Source organism: Tursiops truncatus, chromosome 11 (assembly GCF_011762595.2).
Source record: "Tursiops truncatus isolate mTurTru1 chromosome 11, mTurTru1.mat.Y, whole genome shotgun sequence".
Classification (NCBI taxonomy): Eukaryota; Metazoa; Chordata; class Mammalia; order Artiodactyla; family Delphinidae; genus Tursiops; species Tursiops truncatus.
Genome location: NC_047044.1, coordinates 77014909 through 77037209, shown reverse-complemented (window position 1 = coordinate 77037209; position 22301 = coordinate 77014909). Strand labels below are relative to the sequence as shown.

The following is a 22301-nucleotide window of genomic DNA, read 5'->3' as shown; positions in this document are numbered from 1 at the left end:
CGTTTCCATCTAGTAACTCCTCTGGTCTTTATCCTCCTGGTTGGTTGGAATGATTCCCATTTGCATTCCAATATGCTCTAGTATCTTTCATATTTAAATCCTACCCCTCTTGACCCCCCATTTCCTCTTTGGTCACTGTACCATTTCTCTGCTCCAATGGTTAGGACTCCGAGGTATTAGAGGATTTTGTTGTTGATATCATTGTTATTTGGCCATGCAGCTTGTGGGATCTTAGTTCCCTGACCAGGGATTGAACTTGGTAGTGGAAACGCAGAGTCCTAACCACTGGACTGCCAGGGAATTCCCTAAATAGAGGTTTTGAAAGCACTGTCTACACTTCTTCCTGACTCCACTGCCCACCTCCCATTGACCCTTCCACCCATTCCATCTAGCTTATGCCCCCACCACTCCATTGAGGAAGCTCTTGATGAGGCCACCAAATTCAGTCAACACCTTTCAGTCCTCATCCTACTGGACTTCTCAGCAGTTGATACATGTGACGAGTGGCTCCTCATAACACTCTCCTTTTGGAATCTGTGACACTGCCTTCTCTTGGTTCTTCTGCCACCTGCCGGGTTGTGCCTTCTCAGTCTCCTTTGTTAACACATTGGCTTGTACCCAACACCTCAGTGCAAGGAGTTCCTGTCCGTCCCCAGGCTCTCCTCTTCTCTTGTTCTATACTCTGTTCTTAGGCAGTCTCAACCATTCTGATTGCTTTTTTACAGTGATTCACAGATTTCTACCACCAGCCCAGATCTTTCCTATATCATGAGACTCACATATCCAACTAGTATTTACTATCTTCACCTGGAAGTCCTCCAGGAATCTTAGACGGAACATGTTAAAACTGAAATCCCTCTTTGATCTTGCTTGCCTGTTTCCTTGTGACATCCTTCTTCATTATTTCTCAGTTCAGTTAATGGCACTACCAACCACCAAAAGTTCAAGCCAGTAACCTGAAAGTCATTCTCAGTGCTTCCCTCTTGTCACCTACCATATCCACACCAGGCCCACGCCATCAATTCTACCGTCAGCAAGTGTCTCCAATGCAGACGTCTCTGTCATCACCCAGCCCAAGCCATCATCCTCTCTCATCTCAACTATTGCAAACAGCCTCCTAATTGGTCTCTCTTTCCTCTTTGTCCTTCTTCAATCACTTCTCTTTCTTAAAAGGTGCCTTGGAACATTAAATAAAATTCTTCAGTGGCTTTCCATTGCAGTTGGGATAGACTCTAGAATCCTTACATTGGGCCTCTGCCCATCTCTCTAGGCTCTTCTCAAGCCACTCTCTGCCCACCCTAGTTATTCTTCAGCCATGCCTCTCTTTCATTTCTCGTCAAGCTCTTTCTGGCCACAGGGCCTTTGCATACACTGTTTCCTTCACGTGGATTCTCCTGCCGTCTCCTGCCTTGCCTTACCACCCCCTCCCCCATACCGTTGTCTGGCTAACTTCTACTCACTTTCACATCTTAGTAGTCTCTCTTCAGAGAGGCCTTTCTTGACCTTCCGATCTAAAATAGGTTCCTCATAATTCTTATAACTTTTCCTTCACATTTACTACCATTTGTAATTATACGTTTAGTACTATATTTATTCATTAAATATCTTTTTTCTCCATAGACTGAAAGCTCCATGGGAGGGGAAATCACATGTCTTTTGTGTATCAGTATATACTCATTCTTACTGAAGTGCCTGGGACACCATATGCTCTTAATAAGTATTTGTTGAATAATGAATAAATTAATATATGTCTGACAGGCATGTTCTATTGTAAAAACAGATACTGGAACTTGATGCTAGTAAACAGTTAAGTCATACAGCTCGGGTCAATGCCTCTTGCTAGGATTCTAGGCTTGTCAACCAATCTTTTGATAACTTGCCTTTTCATTTCTAATTCAAATATCTTCAGGTCCCTCCCACAGGGTCATAACTGAGTCCAGCTGAGCTTTAACACCAACATTTCTGATTTGGTGGCTCCCCTGTAGAGCCACATACCTCAGCCCCCAAAGTGTCCCCGAGTATTTCTCAGGGTCCCCTTCTCTTCTCCAGCCAGCCCCTCTGCTCCTCTGGGGGGACGTTATCCTTCCCAAGGGGCTCTCCCCAGGGCTTTCCCAAATGGCACAGCCCTCAAGGATCCACTTAATGCTCTGTCTTTTGTCTTCTCTATGCTACATGTTTCTCCTGGGACTCTTTTCCTTTCAAGTGATAGATCCCAACTCAAACTAGTTTGAGCACAGAGAAGGTCTGATTAGTTCTCATGACCCTGGAAGAGCCAGGGCTGAGCCTGGAGGAAGCTGGGAGAAGGAACCTCCAAGCTCTGGTTCTCTGCACTTCTTCTCATCTTCTCTCCTCTGGTGGTTTCATTTGCTCGTACTGCAGACAAGTTCTCTCCACTTATTTGGGGACACAGCACAGCAGGTCTAGGGTTTCATGCCCAAGTCCCGCATCCCAGGGGGAAGAGCTTTCCCCCACCAACTCTACTTAGAGAAATCTGAGGGAAGGGTTTTAGTTGACTGGCCACATGCTCTTCTTGGGTGACATCTCCGTCCTGTGTGGCCAGGGGTGTGGAATCCCAGGTTTGGACTGGTGGAAAAGTCTCCCTGGAGACAGGAGGAGGGAGGTACCCTAGCAGGAGAAGGAATAAGAGTGTGGAAGGCAACATCAGAGTGTCCACTATGCTGTGTTTCAGGCAGAAATAGTGAGGCTGCCTGTTCCAGGCTGAACTGTATTCTCCAAAAGACATGTTGAAGCCCTAAATCCCGGCACCTCAGATGTGAGGTGGTCATTGTAGTTGTGATTACAGTTGACCCTTGAACAGAGGAAGTGGCGGGGGGAGGTAGGAGCACTGACTTTCCGCTGAAAATCTGCGTATAACTTTTCAGTTTGTCTTCCGTATGCTTGGTTCCACATCTGTGGATTCAGTCAACTGCAGATCATATAGTACTGTGGTAGTGTAAGTGAATCCATGCAGTTCGAACCTGTGTTGTTTAAGGTGCAACTGTAGTTAAGATGGTATCACACTGCAGTAGTGTGAGTCATTAATCTAACTTGTGTCCTTATAAGAAAGGTTATTCACAACACATTAAAAAATGATGAGGGAGATTTTATTCAGGGTACCATCATGGTAGGTGTAGGGACCACTCCAATGGGGTTTTGCAGTTTGGAAGAGAGCTTGGGCTCGACTTTGAACACAACAAGGAAAAGTGAACATTTATAGCCAGAGAGCAGGGTTGGGGGGGGGGGGGGGCGGTCAGTGGATGGAAAATCACTAAGAGGAAACAGCAGGGTTAAGGGGGGATTTCTTGCTTAAGGAAACTAACAGGATTCTTGCTGAAGTCAGGCCAGGGTGATCAGACATTACCTGGGGGATGGAACAGGATGACAAACTAAACCACATATCGAGTGTGATCCGCTATCAACGGTGGGGCGTTCTGGCTAAAACTGGGTGATACAAAGAATGACACAGAACTCCAAAAGTCGAGGTCTCGTTGAGAAGAGAGTTCAGAGGAGCCTGACTAGAGTTTGGTCAAGGGGAAAATCTTTATCAAGGAGAACCCCTTGCAGAGATGGAGGCAGAGATTGGAGTGATGTGTCCACAAGCCAAGGAATGCCAAGGACTGCCAGCTGTCACCAGATGCTAGGAAAGAGGCAGGGAACAGATTCTCCCACAGTGCCTCAGAAGGAGCCAACGTTGCTGATGCCTTGATTTCAAAATTCTAGCCTCCAGAGTTGTGAGAGAATACATTCCTGTTGTTTTAAGTTTGTGGTACTTTGTTACAGAAGCCCTAGAAAACTGATCTACAGCCCCTTTCCCGACTCTGAATGGCTTTTTGTCTACTGGGCTCAGAATCACATACAGAGAAACTGATGCCATTCCCACTGTATCTGCTCCACTCTGCCCATTTCTCCCCATCCACCTTGCAACCATGGTCCCCCTATGCACTCACCCAGTGTGCCCTTTTTGGTTAACACAGGAACACACTGCTATGGGTCTCTCTTACTGACCAGGAGAGAGGTCTTTAATTAGGCTGACTCAGTAACTGTTAAGTTGTGCCATTGTATTTCTCATTGGAAATGAATAATTTGGCATTCTATTTTATACATTCCTGTCTTTGAGCTTTGTTAGTGAATTAGTTATCTGCATCCTTTTAACTTGGGGCTGCTAATTAAAGATTCCTAATTAGCAAAAGTGAAAGACAAACCTCTTGGGCCTGTCTGGAGGGGCTAACAGAAGGCCAGGTGATACCTGTCTCCATGATACTACCTTGTTCCTTTCCATTGAAATGTCTTCGTGGATAAAATGGACTCTGCTTCTAGCACTCTTTCCTGCCCATGGACACCACCCTCAATCCTAATTGAGGATTAGAACTAAATGTGGTTGTTTTTCCACTTTATCTCCAAAAGCTGCTCTGATTTTATCTCTAATTTATTCTTGTCCTATAAAAAGTAAAATGCTCCCAACTGATTAACTCTACTGTAATTTAGTGGTTGCATCAAATTCCCAAGAGTATTTGTCCTCGGGCATAATTTTTACACGACTAAGTAGGTATGAGTGTCTGTGTGCGTGCGTCGTTGCTTGTCTTCCAATGAGATGCTTTTACAACGTGATAACCTTGTGCCATATGTTGGGCAAATATCTTGGCTGTAATTCACAGGCAACTGACACATTAATAGATCCTCTGCCATTCTCATTGTGGAGACTCTGTGCTAGTGGCCTTTGTCTACCATGGATATGACAGAGGGGCAGGATTAGCTCACTGATGCTCGGAACACAGTTGACAAGCGATTTCATGAAAACAAAGCCAAACAAACAAGGCAGCTTCCACAGGCACCTGGCTGAAAAAATTACAGTTGATTGAATCCTCTATTACAGTGATAGAAAAGGAGGTAAAATATGCCTTTCCTAATGAGTTTCTTTACAATCATTAACTGTTTAAGACTTGCTCTTCCAGGAAAGCAGCAACTTTGCAAGACACCTTCTACTGGATCTGGGCCCCAGAGGTATTGTTCACACTTCTGGCAAGCAGAGTCACTGGACAACATTGCTTCCAAGCCAGTGCTGGCAAAGAACCCAACACTCTCTTCCCCTTGGCCTGCCCTGGCTACTGAGTGGCCACAGGGGGATGGACTCAGTGCGGGAGAAATTAAATGTGCCCAGAAGGAAAAAAACTGAATTAAAGTAACAGTCTAAAAAGGACCATGAAAATAGACAAAATAAGTACAGATTCTATGTGAAAGAAGAAAAAACAATAGCACCAAGGTTTACTAATAAACTTGGCATAAATAAATACTGTACCATCGGCTTTAACATTATTTATGGATCTTTCATTGGCTATGAGTTGGCATTACCAGCAAGCATGAGGCGCTCAAATGCAAAAGTACACAGGAAAAGCCATTTTCACTTTGTAAAAATGAGCACATACAAGATTACACAAGTGCCCGGTGAAATGGTGAAAAGTCTGCATAGTGTGATTTTAATGGTCACACCTGTCCAAACAGAAATCCCCATCAACCTGCCATTGTGCTCACCTCCACTGAGAATGTCCACCAACAGTGTCCCTCAACAAAGACAGCAATGTCAGTTCCAGACGAATAGGGTTAAAATACACTGGGATTTAAATATTACCTGGGCTGAGAGGAGTAACTAAGGTTAGCGTTTACCCATTAGTACACTGTGGTTGGCCAGAGAATTAGCTACTCCTCTTGGTAGTTATGGGATTGATGTTTGAGTTCTGTGTTGTATCAGGGTGCTCACCCCAAACAGGAAGTGACCAAGGGTCAGAGAGAATAGAATAAACAAAGCATGTGAAATAGCAAAAGAGGTTCAGAGAGGCAGCGTGCATGGTAAGAATAGTCACTTGACAAAGCTCCAGAAAACTGTTATTACTGCCACTTCCTAAATTGTACAAATTTTCAGCAAACTACCTACATTTTTTGGGCCTCAGTTTCCTCATCTGTAAAACTGGGGTCATAATACCACTGTCATAGGACCATTGTCAAAATTAAACTAGATATATGTGTAAACATAAACATATGAGACACAGTATGCCCTTGAAAATACAAACTTCCCAACTACTTCGCTACAGGATAAGCTGAAATTGTGAAGGGGAGCAGGGCAGGGCGACCAATGGAGCATGGAAGGAGCTTCTGAAGTGCGGCCAAAGTCGGAGGCCACTGCTTTAACTGATTAATACTAGACTTCTTTCATGTAACTATTATAATCAGTGCTAGACCTCAACAGGGGCTTTTGGCAAACTTTTTCTGTAAAGGGTCAGATAGTAAACATTTTAAGCTTTGCAGCTCATGCTCTGTCTCAACTACTCATCCCAGCAGAGCAGAAAGGCATCCACAGACAATACAAAAAAGAATGAGTTTAACAGTGTTCCAATGAAACTTTATTTTTGGACACTTATATTTGAATTTCATGTAATTTTCACGTGTCATGAAATACTATTCTCCTTTTTTAAAAATAAATATATTTATTTTTGGCTGCGTTGGGTCTTCGTTGCTGCACGTGGGCTTTCTCTAGTTGCAGCGAGCAGGGGGGCTACTCTCCATTGCGGTGCATGGGCTTCTCATTGTGGTGACTTGTCTCGTTGCAGAGCACGGGCTCTAGGCGTGCAGGCTTCAGTAGTTGTGGCACACGGGCTCAGTAGTTGTGGCACACAGACTTAGTTGCTCCGCAGCATGTGGGATCCTCCCAGACCAGAGATCGAACCTGTGTCCCTTGCATTGGCAGGCGGATTCTTAACCACTGCACCACCCGGGAAGTCCCACTATTCTCCTTTCGATTTGATTTTTTCCAACTATTTAAAACTATGAAAACAATTCTTAGCTCATGGGTCATACAAATCCAGGTGACAGGGCTGGATTTGGCCTGTGGGCTGAAGTTTGCTAACCCCTGTTCTGGACACTGGATTATTTTCTTTATATTCGTTATCTCCTTTAATTCACATATCAATCTGATGAGCTAATGTTAGGAAGAGAACTTATTTTATGGAAAAGAAAATTGACCTTGGGATCAGCTGGGTGACCTTGGCAATTTTCTTAACGTTTCTCTACCTCAGCTTCCTCATCTACCTTGTAAGCTTGGTACAGAATTAAATGAGTTCTGACACATAAAGCACTCAGAACGGTGCCTAACACATGGTAAGCGCCTCATAAATATTAACTGTTACTTCCTCAAGCACTAAAAACTCTTCTCCAACATGGTATTTAATGACAACATAACATTCCATGTAGATTTTCATGATTTACTTACCAAAGTCTCTAACGTTGGACTTTTAATTTGTCCTTTATTTTGTTTCCTCAAAAGGAACTCATAATTACTTTGTAGAAAAAATTTGAAGTGGAGATAAGGGGACTTCCCTGGCGGTCAAGTGGCTAAGACTCTGTGCTCCCAATGCAGGGGGCCCGGGCTCGATCCCTAGTTGGGGAACTAAGATCCCACAAACTGCAACTAAGCCTGCGCGCTGAAACTACTGAGCCCACATGTTCTAGAGTCCTCGCGCTGCAACTAGAGAAGCCGGTGTGCCGCAACAAAGACCCAGCGCAGCCAAAATACATACATAAATAAAGTGGAGATAAGAAAAATAAAAAATGCGCGTAATTCCATTATGCAGAGATTATAACTGCTATTATAATGTTATGATGTGTGTTTTTCCAGGTTTATTTTTTTTTCTTTTTTTTTTTTTTTTCAGGTTTATTTTTATCTTCAAACAAAGCTGGAGGAATTCCCTGGTGGTCCAGTGGTTAGAACTCCGTGCTTTCACTGCCAAGGGCCCGGGTTAGATCCCTGGTTGGGGAACTAAGATCTCACAAGCCTCGCAGCCAATAAATAAACAAACAAACAAACAAAGCTGGGGTTACACTGTACATACTGTTTTATAACATGAATTTTCACTTATCATGATAGCGAAGGGCTTCATGACCTCTAAGATCCTGATCTTGAACTCCTGGACTCTGATTTCTATTATCCTACTTTAACATGTGCCTTCCCACTTCTCACACCTATTCCCATAAGGGAGACTGGGCTGACCATCTGGTCTTCTTGGCGTTATACTTCTTACTGTGAAACTACAAATTGGCAGCTGGTTTTACACATCAGTCTCTTAGGAGTTTAGTTATTGTTAGCTCCCACTGTGAGCCTGAGTGATTACCTCCAAAATAGCAAAATAGGGAGTTTGGGGATCTTCAAAGCCGAGAACCTTGGGCATTATGACCTAAATAAAGTCACGCAGTCCTGTCTGAGCAGACAGTCAAACCCTGTCAGCCTCCTTCCCTGACATCTTTATTTTGCTTTCTTTAAGTGCCTTACCCATGATTATACATGATGACTAGTATTTATCATTTTAAATGGCAAACAACTCTAAGTGGCTCTGGTGGAGAGCAAGTTCAAACATAGTTGCTAGAGACTAGCTGAAAGTAGATGCCCCTTTGGAGTAGTATTTGAAATGCTCATTTTATACAAAAATGCCAAATTACCTCTCCCACTGTTAAAATATCTTGTTATACTTCTCCTTCCTGTTTATGTTATCAAGGAAGTAAGTATGTAGACTTCAGAACTCAAATTTTTATCTGTTTTTGACTAAACCTAGGTTTACCACACTATGGTAATTCTTCACATTGTTGAGAGAAAGTTGAATTGTTACCGTGAATTTTCTGTGGATATAGAAGCTCCTACAGTTGATTTAAATATCTAAAACTCTCAACACCATGTGTCTTCTGATCACGCATGAAGTCAGGCACTGGCACACACTAGACCATGAAGTGGACTGACTTGAAAAGACTACTGACTTGCTATCTTACCCCCTGCGTCTACTCTGGGCAATAAGAAGAAAGTTGGCTGCGTTTAATTTTTGAAGTCCTGTGTTTATTGATCTGGCAAGTGAGGCTGTATGCCTGCTGCTGATGGCAGAGTGTAGGCAGCGTGCGAGCCATTGTGTCTTGTGTGCTCTGAGCGATGTGGGCTCTTCCCTTTCACCTGTGATGGGGCCAAAGCAGAGGCACAGAGGCCTGAATACAAACACGAAAAACACCTTACCACCTGGGCGTCTGCGGCAGGTTCAGGCACATCCTTTCCTCAGGCATTTGAGCAGCTGTTTCTACAGCATTGCCCCGAACGGCAGATGGAAGAGTCAGATTAAAAACCAGTGAAACAGGGGTCCCCCAACCTCTTAACCTTCTCCGACTCCATCTCCTGACAAAAAAACAAACAAAAAACCTAAAGAGGCACTTTGTCGGCTAGACATCAACCATCTTCTTTAGCTTTATATATTTCTAAGGAAAAATTACAAGGATTGTTAAAGTCATTTTAAAACACACAAGAAGCAACTATTGAACACTTACTACTACAATGCCATGCATTGTCATATTCGTGGTTTTTTTAAATTAATCTCAGAACGGGGGAAACAGCTTATTAGCCGACCACCCCCGCCAGAGGATGAGGCCTATAGGTGGCCGGTAACACGAGCAGGGTAAATATCATGAATGGCAGAACTCAGATTTGAAAGCAGATCTGCACCCTCAAACCCATGTCCTTCCCACGATCACACTACCACACACCTAGAGCAGAACCTTCTTAGCCACAGAGAGCAGCTAGCAGAAAGCCACTGCAGGAGGAAGGGCCCAGGGGAGAACTGCTGGGAGTGTCCAGTGGGGCAGGGGACAGAAGCACATGCCACGCGTGCACTGTTATTTAGAAGCTTTCGTTCTTAAGTAGACAGAGGTGTGTTCATACCCAGGCATGTCTCTCAAACATTCATTCATCCACCTTGGGCTCAGTAGGGATGCTGGTAGATTGGCAGCGGGGGTTCGTGGTACAGCCAGCACAGGGTAACAGGGGGTCCCCCCCCGGGAAGACAATCTAGCCAAGGGCGGGAGCCCAAAGGACAGTGTGATACCTGCGCCGAGGCGGGTGCTGGGCTCCAGGAACCGTATTGAGAGCTCAGGGTTAGGCCTGAGATAGTGAGTGACCCGTGGGTTGGATCACCAGAAAATGAAAGCAGCAGGAGTACTTTGGGCTAGTGGGTTTTTTGTTTCGTTTTGTTTTGTTTCGCTTTTTGCAGGGACTCCCCACGACGTGCTGGAACAAACAGTGTGACAGTTGGGTTGGCTGGAGGAACTGGGCGGCTCTCCCCGCCCCCACCTGCCATTCAGAAACCCCGGAAAAGTGTAGCCTGAGGGTGTGTGTGAAGAAGCAAGGAGTGACTCCACTCTCCCCGCGAGGAGAGGGCAGTGCACCCACAGCGGCCGGGTGTGTGCGCCCGGGTCAGCGCGGGGGGTGGCGGGGGCGGTAGGCTTGGCTCTGGCGCCTGAGCTTCTTGGAGCTGCAGCTCTGCTTGGGGGCGATTGCTGCCATACTGTAGGTGTGCCAAGGTGTGGCCAGAGCAGGGCGGGATTCAGTCTTGAGAAGGTGAAAGGGACTTTTTCTTTCTTTTTTTTTTAAAATAAATTTATTTATTTTTGGCTGCGTTGGGTCTTCATTACTGCGCGCGGACTTTCTCTAGTTGCGGTGAGCGGGGGCTACTCTTCGTTGTGGTGCGCTGGCTTCTCATTGCAGTGGCTTCTCTTGTTGCGGAGCACGGGCTCCAGACCCGCAGGCTCAGTAGTTGAGGCGCACGGGCTTAGCTGCTCTGCGGCATGTGGGATCTTCCTGGAGCAGGGCTCGAACCCGGGTCCCCTGCGCTGGCAGGTGGATTCTTAACCACCGCGCCACAAGGGAAGTCCCTGGGCTTTTTCTTTCTTTTCCCCAAAGAGCCTGCAGTCTGGGGGCAGAGATCTGGACAAATCCCTAATTCTACTACTAAGGGCTAAGCACTGAGCATGACTGGTGGAAATCGGAAGTCAGGAGGACCCTGAAGTTGGTGTGGAGGAGGGGCAGGGGTCCAGAGGTGGTACTGGTTATCTATTTCTGCGTAACAAATTAACAAAAAGGTGGAGCTGCTTAAACCAACAGACGGTGATTATCTCACAGTTTCTTTGGGTCAGAAATCAAGGTGTGGCTTAGCTGGGCACCTCCAGGCTGAAGGGCTTTTATGGGGTGGCAGTTTTGCCACTAGCCGAGGCTGCGCTCCCATCTGAACGCTCAACTCTGGTGGAGGACCTGGTTCCGAGCTCGCTCCTGCGGTTGCTGACAGGAGTCAGTTCCTCACAGGCTGCTGGCTGGAGGCCACCCCTCTGTTCCCGGTCACGTGGCCCCATCCCCGGGTGTTCACAACAGGGGAGCTGGCTTCCTGCAGAGCAGGTAAGTGGGGGGAGGGCCCCCAGAAAGGAGCCACAGTCTTTGCGGAGCTGATGTCACTCCTGCCATACTCTCTCTGTTCTCCAGAATCACATCAGGAAACACACTCAAGGGCGTGATCCCCAGGAGGCGGGGATCAGCGGGGCCATCTTAAAGGGGAGGGGCGGGAGGGAGTGTCTGGCGGGTTGGGCTGCGGCCGTAACTCTGTGGCTGTGCAGAGAGCGGCTCCCGTGGGTGGAGACGTGTGCTAGAGAGACCAGTAGGGCCCAGAGGGCGTAAGACCTTTTTAACCCAGATTTGTGAAGGTGGACTTTACCCTGGAGGGATGGAGAGCTTCAAGCTGGAGGCTAAAAGTTAAGATCTGACCTTAGAAAGATGACTGTGCTGTGGGGAGAACGGATTGGAGGGAGTAAGAGAGAAAGAGGAAGGCCATTGGGGGATTTTGAACTAAGGTAGTGACTGAAGGAGTCTAGAGATACGAAGGAGTTGGACTGACGGTCGCCACCTTCTAGAACACAAGTTCAGCAGAGTCTCTGGTACCCCCAAACTTCTGGCTTGAATAACTTGGGAGAGCCTTTCTCTGAGATACGAAACACAGAGGACAAACATGGCTAGGAACTCAATATTTGAGAAATAGTGGGTCTGAGGTGCTTCGTGGGACATCCGAGAGTAGATGCTCTGTAGGCAGTTGAAATGAGGGCATCTGCAGAGGTTCCCACAGAAATAGTGAGAGATGCAGATTAGAGAACAGTAAGCACCCAGGCGCCGATCGTGAGAGTGGATGATAGGGCCACCAGAGCTTCCAGGACACCCTGAGCAGCAACAGTGCTTTGAAAGACAGTGCAAGAGGAGAGGCCAATTGTCATGCACGAAAGAAAGCCCAAAATATGCTACCAGGGAGGAAAACCAGGAGTCACGGGAACCAGAGAGAACATGGGGTAGTAAGAGTGTCAAGTAAGGACTGCAGAGCCCAGTGAGCTGAAGCCTGGAGCAGGTGGGGAGAGAGGTGAAAAGGAATGTTTTCCAGAAATGCAAAGTATTGTTTAATATTTTAGAAGTTAAAGCTGCCATTTCCAAATTCCATTAAAAGACAAACAAAATAGATAAGCATTTAGACATCAGTTCCCCAAAGTTGCTCTTTGTAGCGGCAACTTGAAAAAAATCACCCAGGAGGCCTTTCAAAAATACCAGTTCCAGGGTATGTCCCAACCCTATAAAATTGGTCTCCCAAAAGGGAGGCAGGGGCAACTGAAATTTTTTTAAAAGCAGCTAAGTGATTTTTGAAGTGTGACAGCTTTGAAATCACTTACTTAAACCTCTAAGAACTACTGGTTCTTGGCTTGGCTTAAGCCCTTTCAGAAGAATTAAAGTGACAGAAAAACTCAGTTTGCTGAGCTGTGAGACTGGTTGTTAAATTTGAGGCTTTAATAGGAAATTTAAAGCAATCAAGAAAATAAACTCCCCCACGAAGTTAAAAAAACAACAACTAAAAAACACATCTTGTATGTTTATTATCAAGAAAATGCTAATGACGGCAATTAGGACTATAAATTTATTTGAGAGTAAATGAGAGCTAGGTTAGTAAATAAAATTGTAAACATTTCTAAAATAGTTATCCTCCTTGGTGTGCTTTGTAAAAGAACCCAGGGGATACCTGAAGAGTTGGGGACCAGTTCCTGGCTCTGACTGAGTGGGAAGTCCTCATTGTTTCATAAACCAAGAAAAGCCCCCCAGCTCACAGTTGCCTCTTCTCTGGGAAAAGCCCGAAGCTCTCTTCTCAGCACTCCTGGAGCAGCCTGGGCTGCACCGCGGCCTCCACTTCCTTACTGCCTTCCTTTGCCTCTTGGCAGTTTACCTGGGAGCCTCAAAAGTCCTTTAAAAGACCTTTCCGGGTGTTCGGGGACCCCTGGCCTTGTAAGCTCCACAACCAAACAGCAGTCTGTCCCATACAAAGTCTCCAGAGTCCCCCTCGGGCCCCTCCAGGCTGGCAGCGGACCCCCAAGGACTTAACCTCCCTTCCTCTGGAAATATGTTTCAAAGTTCACCGCTCACCCCTCCCCTTTCTCCAGGACTTTAAGTTGAGATAGTTTTCCCATTTCTACTTTCTCTTGCTGTCCTTAATGAAAAACCTTATACTGGTTTTTCATTTGTTTTATACCATTAACTCCTCATCAGGAAATGAAAGTAACAAACAGAGGGAGGCTAGTAGATCACAGCTCTCCCTCCCTGGTTCACGGGAAGCCTCTCTATAAAGGCTCAGATGTTTACATCTTCAGGACAAATTGCTCCAAACAATAGGTGCCCTTAGGTTTCCCCTCACTGGGCAGAATGTGCCTAATTTCACTGGTCTCCTATGCCACACAGGATTTCTCTGGGCTCCTTAGAATGTTTCTTTAAAATTAGTTGAATCTCAAACTTATCAGTCCACAAAGAAATGCAAATAAAATATTATTTTTGTTCTATCAAGATGGCAAAAAAATGAAGTTTGATAATACCCAGTTTGAGCCAGCGTGCTGGGAAGCTGACTCATTCTTGCACTGCTGGAGGGGTTCAGAATCGAGAGCCTTAAATGTGGGCGTACCCTTCACAGTAATCCCACTTTTAGGAAAATATCCTAAGGAAATAATCAAGAGATGCAGTCAAGGATTTAGGAACAAAGAATATGCATGGCAAAGCCATAATTGAGAAAAACCGGAAAGGACTTACGTGCCTCCCAGGTGGGGCTATTTCCACAAATCCTCCTGCATCTCTATGGTGGATGGGGCGCATCCAGCCATGCGGTCGTCCAGGTGGCAAATGTTTATTAGGTACCTACTTTGCATTAGGCACTTGCCTGGGTAAACAGAACAGGAAAGTTCCTAGCCGCCCCCGCCGGAAGATGCACTCATTAAATTCATAATCTCGTAAAACAAGTCTAAGATCGTTCACATTATGCTTTTTGAGGGGAAGCAGGTTACACACTCTGTCACCCCCGACTCTCTCATCCCCTGCCATAAGCAGTTACCAAATCCGAATATTTTTTCCTTCAGTGGCTCTCCCTAGACGACCTCTTCATTCCTTTTCAAAAGCAGATCCTAAGGCTCGGAGGTAACCTGATAATAGCGGAAAGAACACCCACATGGAAGTCTTCCGATTGGTTTCTAATTCCAGGAAGTTGCCGACTTTGGGCAAATCACATCACCTCTGGACTGTTTCTAATCAGAATAAAGAAAGAAAGGGCTGGACCCATCTTTCAGGTTCTCTGAGTCCAATAATTTCTGACTCTGTGACAGAAACATCCGTAGATGAAGGAGTCTTACGCCGCGGCTAGAGGGAGGGGAAGGTGGTGAACCCCTTGAGGATCTGCGCATCTCTGTCTGGGGAGTTCCAGGACAGAGAAAAGGCAAGGGGCCGTGTAGCTAGAAGGAGGGCAACAGTACAGAAGCTGACGGGCCTGTGGCTGGCGGGGAGGCCGGGCGGTGGCACAGGCTCAGCCCCAGGCCAGCTCCCTACACGCTGCCCTCCTTCCCCTGGGCCGACTCCAGGCCCACCGCGTTGGTAAGCAGGCAACGCCCTTCTTTTGAGTTGCTATTTCATAGTAATAAATAACAGCTAATAATTATTGGGTGCTTCCAGGTGCAAAACAGTGTGTAGTCGATTTAGTTACCTCACAACAAAAGTATGAGGTTCATGCTGCTGTTCCTGTTCTTAGCGCAAAACACAGGCTTAGGAAGGTTACAGAACTTAACAGGAAGTCGCTCGGCTAGTCGCCAGGTCCAGGGCTCTTCACCTGCATACCGGCCAGTCTTCCTCTTTTCCTGAAAAGGCAGTGGGACAGTTTCCCATTTTACCCCCTCTTTCCTGCTGCAGAAGACAGGAACTCGGGTCATTATGGTGGTAAGGGTTTATTAATTACCAACTGGGAGACTGAAATAAATAAACGGGGTTGCCGAAGTTTATGGATGGTCTTAGAATCTACTGGGGCCTCCTGTTTCCATTTAGAGCCCCCTTCCTCCAGCCCTCGTCCTCCACAGCGCCCTTCCTTGTCAGATCAGGGTGAAGGGTTAGCTCTGAAGGGGCAGTCAGGAAGGAACAATCGTCGTCCTTTCCTCAAAGGGAGAGAGAAATTTGCTACTCGGAGCTCAGATCTTGACACCCAGTTTGGACTTTGATCCTTGCAGCTAAGATCTGCTCTGAGAAATTTCCTGGGACCTGTTGAGGTTTGCTGCTACAAAGCAATAAGGAGTTTCGACATTAAGGTCTACTTAATTCAGGAATCTAAAAAGGCGGTTTAGTGTCAGGGTCCAATGAGCTCCTTGAAATTGTACAGGTGTGTATGTGCACAGGTGCGTTTTTCTGGGGAGAGTGTTCATAGCTCTCCTTGGATGCTCAGAGGGGCTTACAGCTGCCCATAGGTTAAGAATTCCAAGTGCCAAGCGGGTGTTGCTAAGGTGGGGGGACAGTGGGCAAATCTGGTGGGAGTGGAAAAGGGAGGAGGGAAGGTGGGGGAGGGGTATTCAGGTAAGACTTCACAAAGAGGCAGGATTCTGGGATTGGGGGTTGGGGGAGCTAACATTTCTTGTGCTCTTACTGTGTGCCAGGCATTGTTCTAGACTAAAATTTACAAGGATTAGTTCATTCTTATAACAACCTTATGAGGTAAATAAGATTATTGTTCTGGCTTTGTAGATTCATTCATTTAATAAATATTTACTGAGCACTATGTATCAGGCACTGTTCCCAGAGCTGGGGCTACAGCAGTTAACAAAACAGTCAAAAATGCCTCCTTTGTGGAGCTTACATTCCTGTGGGGAGACAGATGAGGAAACCAGGTTCCCAGAAACTTAAGTGACAAAACAAGGGTCTTCAGATAGTTAAGCAGTAGAGATTTGAACCCAGGCAGTATGGCACCAGAAGCTGTTTTTTTTTTTTTTTTAAGGAATGTATAATAACCTTAAACAATTGAAAACTTAAGTTTTCTGTGCAACAAAAAATACCAAAAATTAAAAGGAAAGAGAAAATATTGACATCGTATAGAGCAAAGAATCGCTCAAAATGATTTTTTTTTTTGGTTTCTGCTTTATAACAAAGTGAATCAGTTATACATATACATATGTTCCCATATCCCCTCCCTCTTGCATCTCCCTCCCTCCCACCCTCCCTATTCCACCCATCCAGGTGGTCACAAAGCACCAAGCTGATCTCCCTGTGCTATGCGGCTGGTTCCCACTATCAAAAATGTTTTTAAACTATAAATCAAAGCCAAAACAGACATTAAAAATGAATGGGCAAAGATTACTAAAATAACTCAGAAGAGGAAATATACACGATCAGTAATGTTAAATACTGGCTTCCTGAATTAACATGGAAACATTCTGTTTATTGCTTGCACAGTAAGGAAGAGCTTTCCCTTGACACAGTCTTAGTAACCTGTCAGAGGGCAAAGGGCGGAGCCTGGATATTTACTAAGGTTTTGGAGACTGGTCTAAGGCAGACCTTTGCATGGGGAAAGGGGGCTTGGTTAGGTTTGGGTAGGACCATGATCTAATAGTTTGGGATTAACTGACACAGCCATGCAAGGGTTTTAAGGAAAGGAGTTTAAAGAATCACAACAGCATGCCAGGTAGAAACCTAGAAGCAAAAATGCAAGTTGGCTTTCTTTGAAGGAGTGTGTAACTGTGACTGCAGTCGTGTGCCTGCAGTTCTTCATGCTAGGCACTTGTTGGGTTTATCTAGATTTACCTGACCTGCTTCCGATCTTTAGCATAGATGTCTTTAGTGCTTGTGGATAAACAGGTGATGGTACACCTGTTTAGAAGCCCATAGAATGAGGTAGAAGGGAATGATTGGTAAATCAAGTTATTGGGTTTTCCCTTTTTTTTAAACCCCATTTTAATTACAGTGTATGTATTCTCAACTTTTCAGTTAGATTTTTAAAAATCCTTGAGGTGTTATTGACATTCAACAAATTTCACTTACTTAAACTATGCAATTTTGTTAAGTTTTGACATGAGTATGTACTCGTGAAATTATCACCACAATTAAAATTATGAATATATCTGTTACTTCCAAAGTTTCCTTGGGCCTCTGTCAAACTCCCCTCAGCCCCCATTTCCAAGCAGCAACTGATTTGTCATCTGTCACTATAGATTATTTGCATTTTTGGTTTGATTTTATACAAATGGAACCCTATAGTATGCATTCATTTTTTGCCTGGCTTTCTTTACTCAGAATAATTGTTTTTAGATGCATTTATGTTGCTTCATATATTAATAGCTTACTCTTTTTTATTGCTGAATAGTATTCCATTGTATGGCTATCTCACAAATTATTTATCCACTCATCTGTCTGTCGATGCCAATTGGGTTGATTCCAGTTTTTGGCTATTACAAATAAAACTGTGATTAACATTCATGTGTGAGTATTTGTGTAGACATATACATATGCTTTTATTTCCCTTCAGTATTTAATTACCTAAAGAATGGCTGGATCATGTGGTAGGTATATGTCAAAGTTATTATTATTATTATTTTTTGGCCACAGCTTGCAGGATCTTACTTCCACAACCAGGGATCGAACCTGTACCCCCTGCAGTGGAAGTGCGGACTCAACCATTGGACCGCCAGAGAAGTCCCACAAAGAGTGTACATTTGGGCAGAGACTACTTAGTCTGGGGCCTGGCAGATTTGTTCTCGTCTCCTTTCAGGCCAAAGGCCTTTGCCACAAATATGTTCCACTAGATCCTTGGTTAGGCCAAGAAGCATACAAGCTTGATTTCTTTCTTCGTTATTTATTGGAGCCGGAGGTACCAGAGCAGCACTGTATGTCTTGTATCTGGCATTGCTCAGTCATTTGGAACAGAAAGAATATCCCAGAACCCAGAAGAAATTGAATCCCAGTGATCAATATATGTTCTACTCAGTGAATGTGGATTACAGCAAACTGAAGAAAGAAGGTACAGACTTCTAAATGAAATGTTTGACTATAAAGCTGCTTAGAATGAAGGTGTTCCAGAAGTTATCTGTAAAATTTTCTAATTAACCAGGAAATATTTCCCCTCTACATACATGAAATCACGTTGGTGTATTGTGTTGGCATTTACACTGATTAATAAATGTCTGAAACTTGAAAAAACAAAAGCATACATACATTCTTTTTTTTTTTTTTGCGGTACGTGGGCCTCTCACTGTTGTGGCCTCCCCCGTTGCAGAGCACAGGCTCCGGACGCCCAGGCTCAGCGGCCATGGCTCACGGGCCCAGCCGCTCCGCAGCAAGTGGGATATTCCTGGACCGGGACACGAACCCGTGTCCCCTGCATCGGCAGGCGGACTCTCAACCACTGCGCCACCCGGGAAGCCCCTTAATTTTTTTTTTTTTTTTGCAGCCCCTTAATTTTTGTTAAGTCTAATTTATTAATTTTTAAAATATTTATTTATTATTTTTTTAAATTTTTGGCTGCATTGGGTCTTATTTGCAGCACACGGGATCTTCATTGTGGCATGCTGGATCTTTCCTTGTGGCGCTTGGGCTTCTCTGTATTTGTGGTGCACAGACTTTTCTCTAGTTGTGGCCTATAGGTTTTCTCTCTCTAGTTGTGATGCGCGGGCTCCAGAGCGTGTGGGCTCTGTAGTTTGTGGCATGTGGGCTCTCTAGCTGAGGCACACGGGCTCAGTAGTTGTGGCGGGTGGGCTTAGTTGCCCTGCAGCATGTGGGATCTTAGTTCCCCGACCAGGGATTGAACCGGCGTCCCCTGCATTGAAAGGCAGATTCTTTACCACTGGACCGCCAGGGAAGTCTCGATCAATGTTTTTTAAGGACTGTATCTTTTTTCATATCTAAGAAATCTTTGCCTAACCCAAGGTCATTTACCATGTGTTTTCTTTCGAAGTTTTTTAATTTTAGGATTTTCATTTATATCTATGATCCATTTTGAGTTGATTTTTGTATATGGTGGGAGGTGTGGATCAAACTTCATTTCTTTTACATGTAGCTATTCAATTGTTCCAGGACCATTCACTGAAAAGACTACCCTCTTTGTCGCTTAATAACCCTTGAACTTTGTTGAGCAATTGACCATATATGTTTGGGTCTATTACCATACTCTTTGTTCTGTTCAATTGAGCTATTTGTCTGACTTTACCTCAATTTCCCCACACTGTATTTATTAATCACTGTAGCTTTAATGTAAGTATTGAAATCAGGTAATATACGTCCTCCGAGTTTGTTTATCTTTTTCCAAGTTATTTAGGCTCTTCTAGGGCTTTCGCATTTCTACATTAATTTTAGGATCAATTTGTTAAGTTCTACGAAAAAGACTGCTGGGAGTTTGAATGGGATTGCATTGACTCTATAGATCAATTTGGGGAGGACTGACATCTTAATAATATTGAATCTTCTGACCTAGGACCACACTATATTTCTCCATGTATTTAGGACTTCTTTAGTTTCCCTCAGTAGTTTTCAGTGAGCAAGTCTTACACATTTTTTGTCAAACTTATCCCCAAGTATTTCAGATTTGCACTGCAATGCTATTGCATATAGAAATACACCTGATTTTTGTAGATTGACTCTATATCCTGCAACCTTGATAAGCTCACTTATTAGCATCAGTAACTTTTTAGTAAATTCCATAGGATTTTCTACATGGACCATCGTGTCATCTGTGAATACAGTTTTACTTTCTTTTCAAACTTTACGCCTTTTTTTTCTTGTCTTATTGCACTGACTAGAAACTATAGTACAATGTTGAACAGAAGTATTAAGAGTGGATATCCATGCCTTGTTCTTGATCTTATGGGGGAAGCACTCAGCATTTCCCCATAAAGGATGATGTTAACTGTAGGTTTTTTGCAGATGACTTTCAGTATTTTCTGATCCATGAACACAGTATATCTGAGGTGAGGAAGTCCACTGAGTTTTTGGGGTTTTTTTTCTAAACCATGAATGAACATTATAATTTGTCAAAAATTTTTTGTGTATATTGGGATGAGCATATAAATTTTTATTTTTTAATCTGTAACTGTGGTGAATTATATTCCTTGACTGAATGCTAAACCAACCTTGCTCTCCTTGATAGACCCCAATTAGTCATGACATATCATTTTTATCACTGGATTTGAATTACTAACACTTTGTTAAGAATTTTTACATCTACATTCATGAGAGTTCTTGGTCTGTATTTTTCTTTTCTTGTAATTTCTTTGTCTGATATAGGTATCAGGGTAATGCTGGCTCATGGGATGAGTTGGGAAGTATTACCTTGTTGTGGGCTGAATTGTGTCCTCTCGGAATTCATATGTTGAAGTCCTAACCCCCAGTACCTCAGAATGTGACTGTATTTGGAGGTAGGGTATTTAAAGAGCTAAGTTAAAAAGAAGTCATTAGGGTTGGCCCTCATCCAATATGACTGGTGTCCTTGTAAGAAGAAGAAATTAGGACCCAGACATGCACTGAGAGAAGACCATATAAAGACAGAGGTAAGACGACCATCTATAAGCCAAGGGAAAGACCTCAGAAGAAACAAATCCAGCTGACACCTTCATCTCAGACTTCTAGCCTTCAGAATAGTGAGAAAATAGCTTTCTGTGGTTTAAGCCAGCTGCTGTTACAGCAGCTCTAGCAAACTAACACATACCTCATCCATTTTCTGGAAGACTTTGATTAGAATTTTCATTATTTCTTCCTTAAATTTTTGATAGAATTCACCAGTGGACGGCTTCCCTGGCACCCTCTCCAGTGGTTTCCCAGCAAGTTCTGGGCTATGCCACCTCTCCATGGATGTTTCCCTGGTGCCTGACAGCAGATTCCAAACAAGTGGCACTGGTGCAGCATCTCAGTAAACTTCTTTACCATCCAGTGGGCCATGGCTGTGCCCTCTTAATATTAAAAGTCTGACTCTCAGCCTAAGGGGGAGGGGGCTTTTTTAGGTTTGCCTTGCCTCAGCCCTACGGTTAGTGGCTGCTTCCTATATATGCTGTTCTTGTATTCTTTAGAGTTCTTTTCATTGCTTAATAGCAAATAGTCCATAATTCCAATTTCTTATTACAGTAGTCTGTGATGGTTAATTTTATGTGTCAACTTGGCTGGGCCATGGAGCCCAGATATTTATCAAACATTATTCTGGACGTTTCTGTGAAGGTGTTTTTTGGATAAGACTAACATTTACATTGGTGGACTTTGAGTAAAGCAGATTACCCTCCATAATGTATCCTATCAGTTGAAGGCCTTAATAGAGCAAGAAGGCATTCTGCCAGTCAAACCTCTTTGAACTCGAACTACAACTCTTTCCCTGGGTCTCCAGCCCACCAGCCTACCCTGCAGATTTTGAATTCACCAAGGCTCTACAATTGTGTGAGCCAATTCCTTAAAATAAATCTCTCTATATATACATATACATATACATACACACACACATCCTGTTGGTTCTGTTTCTCTGGAGAATTCTAACATAGTTCTGTATATTAAACTACCCCTCTTCAAATTGCTGTGTGATTTCTGTTTCTTGATTTGGACCCCGACAAACACACCATTACTTTCCCCTGAACTCCGAATCCATATGTGCAACTGTCTATCAGCATCTTTACTTGGATGTCTATCAGGCATGCCAAACTTACTGCCAAAAGTAAGCTCTCGATGTTCCTCCTGTAAATTTGTTTCTCTTACGCTTTTTCCAATTTCTGCTAAAGACAACTCCATTTTCAGTGAGGTTTTCCCTGGCTAACCCATTTACAATTGCAGTCCATCTCTAAGCAGTCCCAACTATACTTTCAATCCTTCTTCTTTGCTTGTTGTTATTATCTAACTACTATATGTATTACCTATTTGTCATGTTTATTGTGTAACTCCTCCATTAGAATATAAATTCCATGATAGCAGGAATCTGATGTACGTGTATGTTTAAACTGCTTTATGTCCTTAACCTAAAGTAATGCTTAACATATAGTGGGTAATCAAGGAATCTCTGCCTTTCATTTTTGCTACAGACTAAAAATCTAGTTATTTTTGAGTGTTTTGTTTAAATACTACCCTTTCCCAAGTTCATAAATACATTCTACATTTTCTTCAAAAATGTTTGTTTTGC

The 22301-nt window shown here is 44.0% G+C and overlaps 1 pseudogene; it reads left to right on the top strand.

Annotated features, from left to right (window-relative positions):
- The first annotated feature begins 14789 nt into the window (after positions 1-14789).
- LOC101319480 (cytochrome c oxidase subunit NDUFA4 pseudogene) lies at positions 14790-18360 on the top strand (annotated as a pseudogene).
- The last annotated feature ends 3941 nt before the right edge of the window (positions 18361-22301 follow it).